Consider the following 8,067-nt stretch of genomic DNA (forward strand, 5'->3'; position numbering starts at 1 on the left):
CCCAGTTGGTAGAATGGGGATGCAGTCGCGGCCTCAGCCCGGTCCGTGCCCAGGGCGCACACATTAAAAATAGGGGCCAGTTGATGAGTGGCAATTATGAGTGGATAAACGACTACGCCACCTGTGGTGTTTGGTGATGCGCCACCAGCGCTGCTGCAGTCCTCTGAGGCGGGATGTTGTGGCAGCCGATGGTAGTACTACTCTCCACAGGCGGAGCAGGGCCTTAGGGCAGAGGAAAAAGGAGGATGAGGGGAGTCGTAGTAGGTGCAGTGGTGCGGTGTGGTGTCGCGCTGCAATAATGGACCGGAGGCAATGGATGTAGTCTTCCAAGCTTTACTCACGTTGTTAGAGGTCAGCTGCAAGGCTTCTCCTTGCTCCTCTTGGCGTGCTGTGGCCACCAGAGAAGGGGGTTCGGCACACCCCGGTAGTTCAGGTGCGTCTATCAGGACCCCCAGCACCAGCGTGTTCCTAGAAATCTCCCCCTTGGGCCTCTCCTGTCCGTGTGCGGTGCGTGTTGCAAGGCTGGGTCTCCTTCTGGCTATACACAGAACAAGGGCACGGGTGGCGACTCCGCTCCGTCCGTTACCCGGTGGGAACCACTTAGCCTCTGGGCTTTTCCGACTGAGACGTGAAGTAACAAAGTCAGATATCGGGGGCCAGTACCCCTCTTGCAGCAGGAGTCCCTCTGACTAGGCCAGAATGGAGAGTACAGGTGGCGTATGCCGCTCCATCCGTATTCCCTGGGATCCTTTTGCCTGCGGAGCTCTCCTCCTCAGCTCCCCTCCAGGCCTTCTTAAGCAGGGACCTTGACCGGGTAGAGACCTCCGTTAACTCTATCCTGCTCCTCGTCTCAAGGCCAGAGCATGAGGACCGTGCATCTCCAGCACGCTGCAGGCTCCTACACAAGGCCACTGCCAGCTTTGAAGACCACAATCAAACAACCTTGATCTTAAGATGGCTGGCTATTAAATATGTATCTACAAGTGTAACCTAAAAGTGCGTCCTCCACCCTCACCCACTACATGGTTCCCCCTATCTTTGGTTCCCCCATCTCCATTATCCTGCTGGGGCAGCACCTTAGTGCATACTAGCCCCCCATAGGACAGGAGTGTGTAGTGTTGAGTGATGAAGTGGGGTCCTGACAGGTGCTCCATCCTAACCTGGGAGAGGAGATACCACACCTCTTTCACAAGATGCAGTACCCCCCTGTGGCGACCGAACCCTCAGGGGCGTCACACCCTCTTCCTCCGTTTTTTGTAATCGTTCCACCAGCACTAGATAATTTATTTTTGATAAAATACAATTGTTGCATTTCTCCCATTGAACTCATAGATGAATCTGAGTAATCATCAGAGGTGGCAGCAAAAGAATTATCAGTATCATCATGCTCCTTAAAACTCCATCTTCCAGATCTCTGAAAACGTTTGTGGGCGCGTTTTTTTTTTAGATGGATGGTAATTGTTTATTCCAACTATAAATCTTGTTCTGCGCATAGTCCTCACTGTCCCTTTTGAACTTGGATCTTTTTATATCCATAATGGTGTTCTCCAACTTGGCCAAATTAGATTTCAGTTTGTCACTACAAATATTACATTCTTTTAGTTGCACATATTTCCCCAAAGACGATTGTATATTTTTAATATCCAATTTAATTTAAGTCAGTTCCAGTTCCTCATGTTTGAGGTGCATAAGATTCAGTGAACATTGACTAAGAATCGCATTCTGATCTTCTTGAAAACCGTCATTGTATATAGTGGTGGCGACTTTTTTTTAAACGCAGACCTCTAGGGATCATTTCCTTTTTTATATATGTGTCCAAGGTTGTGAGATCCCACCAAACTTTAAGTTCTCTGGTCATTTTGTTTTCCATCTGGAACATGAGATCTTTAAATTCATCCCGTTCTGTTGTCACCACTGACGGTTTATTATCAAAAATAGATGCTAGTTTGTTCAGTCTAGCCGAACAATCCTCTGTGTCACTGAAATTCATTATGTCAAATTGAGGGGATGTGAAAATCCACAGGGACTCCCGGTTCAGAAGTGTGCACTTGCAGTCAGACAAGCCAATGGCCTGGTAACAGAGTCGAGGTTTTGGTAATCATGGTGTAACAGATCGGGCAGACTGACTGGGCAGGAGAGAATTTCATGTTTTCTTGATTATAGCATCATGCGGATAATTCCTGCTCCTTAATATTAAAAGGGGTTGTCCGGGACTTTTTTTTTTTTTTTTACCATGGGCCTAAGAACTAACAGGCAAGTATTTGCTAACTATGTGCCTGTTGTGCCAGGCGCCGATATCTGCTGGTTCAGAGTGGTCACGGAGCGCTCCTGACAGTGATTTTTCAGCTCCCGCTCTGATCTGTTGATGGGGTGTGACTGCCGGTGTCATGCTGATTGACAGCTGGCTCCCTGCTGCCTAACTGCAGGGAGCCGTCTGTCAATCAGCATAAAGTTGGCAGTCACGCCTCTTTGACAGAGCAGTCGGGAAGAGGAAGAGCTGTTCTGTTGACGTGAAGCAGCAGAATCGCTGTTAGGAGCGGTCCAGGAGCAATCTGAGCCACCACAGGGTAGAACAAGCACGTAGTAAGCAATTACCTGCCTGATAGTTCTTAGGCTCATTGCATTTTTCTATCTCACCCTGTAGGAGTCACCTTCTCCTCAACCAAAAAGAGAAGGTCCATATCCACCGAAATTGTGATGCACCAGCTTCCAGATCCAATTGCAGATAAAATTATGATTTTATTGTTAATCCATTAAAAAGATATACACATTGCAAAAATAAAATAAATAAAGGTGGAGACCTCTGTGAAACCTACACGTTTCGAACGCCAAACGTTCTTCGTCCTGCTATAGAAATACATGTAGGGAGTTACAATTTACATGCTCGACCGCGCCATCATATGGGCGTGTTGATCGTTCCTCACGCCCAATTTTCTAAGTAAAGAAATGATAGGGTGTGGGAATAACAGAATAAAAACAAGTGATCTAATCTTGAAAAGTAGGCTGTGTGTATAAAAAATACACAAAGATGATAGAAACAATATGATATATACATTAACATAAAATCAAAAAGATAATAAAAGAAAAGTGCTAAACCTGTGTCAGAGAAATAGCTCAGAGCTTAGCGCAAGGAAGCACTCCTTAGGAAAACAGATACAACTACAGCAAGCTGTACCTTCCAGGACTGACCAATGACCAAAATCCAAGCTCTGATTTAATAAGATCACGGTTACACCCACATACCTTCTATTGGTGAGCTCATATGAGGACTTGTCATAGGTGTGCTAGATCTTTTAGAAGTTTATGAGATCCCCAACTTTCAGGATCTCTTCGCCCATGGAGGTCTCGGGCGGGAAATATCATGGTCATGTTTTCTATCATGATTTTACCTTTCTATAGAGATGAAACATGGCATGGATAGCATTATCCATCTAAACGATATTAAGTTGGGGGTGTTCGGCTGGCCTTACAATGATGTGAGTGAATGCGTTATGATCGTCCCTTTGCTACGATGTCGAAAATACATCTCCCATGAATATTGGATCGATGCAAACCCCAATATTCATCACTGACCAGAGTCTTCAGAGTGTCTGAGACAAGTCCTTTGAAAAGAGGAAGCCCTTGCTTCGGAAATGTACTTATCCGCCTCTGAGTATGCAAATTCTAGACTTGTTGGCTGGTTCGCATCAGATTCTTTGTTGAATTTACCTGACCATGGCAGGAGGCCATACGTCAATAGAGGTTGAAGTGTCAGCTCTTTCTCACTTTTCTAGTTATAATCCTATATGTTCAATGTGAGGGTGATATGTCCCCTCTCCAGAGATGTCTTTTTGGATTTTACAATTTTTCTTTATGACAGGGTGCAAAATTACCCTCCCCACCCAGAACCAGGATCAAACTGGGGTGTCTGGGGCCCCAATAGGAATTGATTCTAGGGGCCCACACTACAGCTGTATATGAAAACCTGTTAGCCATTATCCCGATTATAGTGGAGCGTCGGCTGTAAAATACAGGAGGCTCCTGCACCTCTTACTGTGCGCTACCATAACTGGGATGTAAAATTACGGTAATTTGCAGTAAAGGACTTTGTTGGTGAAAACAAGTTATGACCATAGGATCCACAGGAGAGGCGATATCTTATTGGTCAGTGATTGATTGGTCTGACCATTTGGGTCTGTACCGATTGAAAGAATGGGGAATTTTTATCCCTGACAGGGCACTTTTATTCCTATTGTAAAATGGAGCGGCAGATCGGGTGTGTCATCTTCTTTGCCAGAAAAAGCCAAGTGCAGTGCTCATATAAAATACATATAATACAGACTGTCTTTGATGTGAGCTCAGGAGCAGATGTTGGGAGTGTTACAGATTCCGCTTTAAAAAGGACCTTTTGCTGACAGCCTCTTCACATGGAAGCTCTGTGCTTTGCTCCTGCTCTGCATCCTTTCATTTCCACCTATTAGCAGTGAAATATTGATTCCTTCACACCAAAGGCTGGAGGAAAGTACACAGAGAAGCTTAAAGTGCACTCAGACATGACCAGAAGCAAGCATCAGAAGGAGCAGAGTCCAGATAGTGGGCCTTCCAACATGGCGCCTCCTCCCCCACACCAGCCAGAGTGAGAGATGCTGAGGCTGCTGCAGCAAAGCTGGGGAGATTTGCCAGACTGACCTTAGATTCTGACCCTTCAGATGATTTACAACCTGATCAGGTATGCTCACAGAGGAAGAGAGATACAGAGACTGTGCAGGGGAGGCAATGTGGCACCACTCTCACAGCAACAGTTAAACAGAGAAGTGCAGGAAATGCAGAGCACTACAACAACTTCCATCTAACGGCAAGAACAACTTCCATCTAACTGCAACAACAACTTCCATCTAAGGCAACAACAACGTCCATCTAACGGCAACAACAACGTCCATCTAACGGCAACAACAACGTCCATCTAACGGCAACAACAACGTCCATCTAACGGCAACAACAACGTCCATCTAACGGCAACAACAACGTCCATCTAACGACATCAACAACGTCCATCTAACGGCAATAACAACTTCCATCTAACGGCAATAACATCAACAATGTCCATCTAACGGCAACAGAAGCTTCCTTCTAACGGCAACAACAACAATGTCCACCTAACGGCAACAGTAACAACTTCCATCTAATGGCAGCAACTTCTTCCATCTAATGGCAACAACAACTTCCATCTAATAAACAAAAACCTACAAGAAGCAAAATTAACATAAACCCTGCTATAAATAAATAAAAAGCTTAATAACACTGTTTTAATCAAAAATAGCATAAAAGCTATCTCACCAAGGCAAACTGAACCCATTCAGGATAGTCCTACTCTGTCTAATATTAAAAACCTTACCATGTGTCAAAGTTGATTTCAGTGCTTTAAATGTATTATCCAGCTCTAGGAAGGGAGGCCACACCCTGACTTGCACAGAATGCAAAAAGTACAAAGAAAAAACACAGTATTTGAGATTGGTTTACGTTGGAGTACATGCAGCACAGAAACGCACACACTGGCTTCCATCTAATGACAACTACTTCCATCTAACAGCAACAACTTCCATCTAACAGCAAAAACTACCCCATCTGATGACAACAACAACTTCCATCTAACGGCAACAACAATTTCCATCTAACGGCAACAACGACAACAACAACTTCCATCTCACGTCAACAACAGCAATCTCCATGTAACGGAAACAACAACAGCAGCTTCCATCTAACGACAACAACAACGGCAACTTCCATCCAACGGCAACAACTTCCATCTAATGGCAACAACAATGGCAATTTCCATCTAACTGCAACAACAACAACTTCTGTCTAACAGCAACAACTTCCATCTAACGGCAACAACAACTTCCATATAATGGCAACAATGGCAACAATAAATTCCATTTAACGGCAAAAACAACAACTTCCATCTAAAGGCAAAAACAACAGCAATTTCCATGTAACGGCAACAACAACGGGAACTTCCATCTAACAGCACCAATTACAACTTCCATATAACGGCAACAACTACAACTTCCATCTAACGGCAAGAATAATTTCCATCTAACGGCAGCAACAATTTCCATCTAACGATTAAAGAAAATCCCATGGGCATAATTAGTTAATTTAAGTAAGACCCTTATGGATCATTAGTGCATATAACATATAACTACATACTCCAACAGAGAAATATATATCAAACAGGAGAAACAAAGGAGTATCTCTTTTTTAAAAAAATATAGATTAAAAAATCACATAGAAATCACATAGGAATAGACATGATGGACAAAAGTGGTAATAAACATTCCGGGTACAAGCCACAGTGACCAAAAGTTTGACTGTCACATTAATAGTAAATCTAGGATAAGGAGCAAAGGTAACATAAATAGAAATTTATATGAAGAGTTTTTATAACATAGAAATTGCGCCCCAAGTAATCCTAAGATCTTCATGGATGAGTAACCTTACCCATTATTAGGGAAGAGATCTGGCCCAGCCAGGAATGCAGAAGGCTGAAAAATGCTGCGCCCCAACGCACGTTTCCATCTGACGGCAGCAACAATTTCCATCTAACGGCAACAACAACTTCCATCCAATGGCAACAACAACAACTTCCATCTAAAGGCAACAACAACAGCAATTTCCATGTAACGGCAACAACAGCAACATCCATTTACGATAACAACTACAACTTCCATCTAACGGCAGCAACAACTTCCATTTAACGGCAACAATATCAATTTACATGTAACAACAGGGACAACAGCAACAGCCCGAACATGACAATGCCTGTAGTTTATTTGGCAAAATCCTGCTGACTGGTTCCCTTTAATCAGTTTGCATTAAATTACTTCGCAACCTGATAAATATGAAGCTCTATATTTCTTTTTGTCTCCTCAATGAGCTTTGTTCCATTATTAATATGACATTAGTTGCAGTATGCCGCATTGTTGTCATAGAATCAATTCGCTAAAACTTCATTGTAACATTAAGGGCATATATAGAATCAGTATGGGCTCATATCATGTCATGGGCACAGAATTCAGGGGCAGTTTGGAACAAGACTGAATTTGCCTCTTTTAAAAAAAATGTAAGAAAACTAAAAAAGAAGGAGAATTTTTATACACTGAGAAGCTGGACTGTTCATTCGTGTGCACATTTACATTACACTTTTGGATCACAAGCTACAACACGATGGCCTATAGACCACTGCAGACCGGACAAAGAGGGTGAGGATGACTTGCTGTGTTTATCAGTGAAATACTGATTGTCTCCATCATTTCCAGAAGGAGTAGATTCTTTCTGCCTCTTAATTTTCAAGAACAAAGTAAAAAAACAAATATAATCATACATTTCTATATGAATAATTGATCTTTAATCATGCAGAATTAAATCGGTTTGCTTCTTCAAGTCCAACAGGCAGGACAAAACTAGCACCAGTATCCAGAATGCCTCTCTGTAATGCCTCTTTTACACGTCCGAATATTTCCGGTACAGGAAAACCCAGTACCGTAGATATCTGTGTCCATGTGTGTGATATGTTTAGCAACCGTGTGTTACCCGTGTGCCCCATCAGTACCGGCGTTTGGGAATCAGTGGTACTGTTAATGTTGTTCTCAAGCATCGTGTGCAGAATGCTGCCCTCATCATTGTCCCCTGCTTGCACTGCGATCAGCGATAGCAAGGGACAATGATGAGAATAGTATTTTGCTCCCGCTGAGCTCAGCACAGAGCAGGGGCCTACTCGCTGTAGCGAGTCATTCTCTCCGGCTCCTCGGCATGAGCAGTCAGGTGGATTCCAGTGGGGGACATCTTCGGACAGGTGAATATTAGGATTTTTTAATTGTATTCTTATTTTTACAGCAGGACACAGCGGGAGCAAAATACTACTCTCAACATTGTCCCTTGCTCGTGCTGATCGTAGCGCAAGCAGGGGACAATGATGACGGAAGCATTCAGCACCCGGCGCTTGGGAACAGAACTACCTGTACTATTGATTCCCAGGTGCCGATACCTGTGATACTGATGACACACGGATGTCATCCAAGTGTCATC

The sequence above is a fragment of the Phyllobates terribilis genome, unplaced genomic scaffold, assembly GCF_046119375.1.
Source record: "Phyllobates terribilis strain yellow unplaced genomic scaffold, ASM4611937v1 Scaffold_49__1_contigs__length_9717188, whole genome shotgun sequence".
Taxonomy (NCBI): Eukaryota; Metazoa; Chordata; class Amphibia; order Anura; family Dendrobatidae; genus Phyllobates; species Phyllobates terribilis.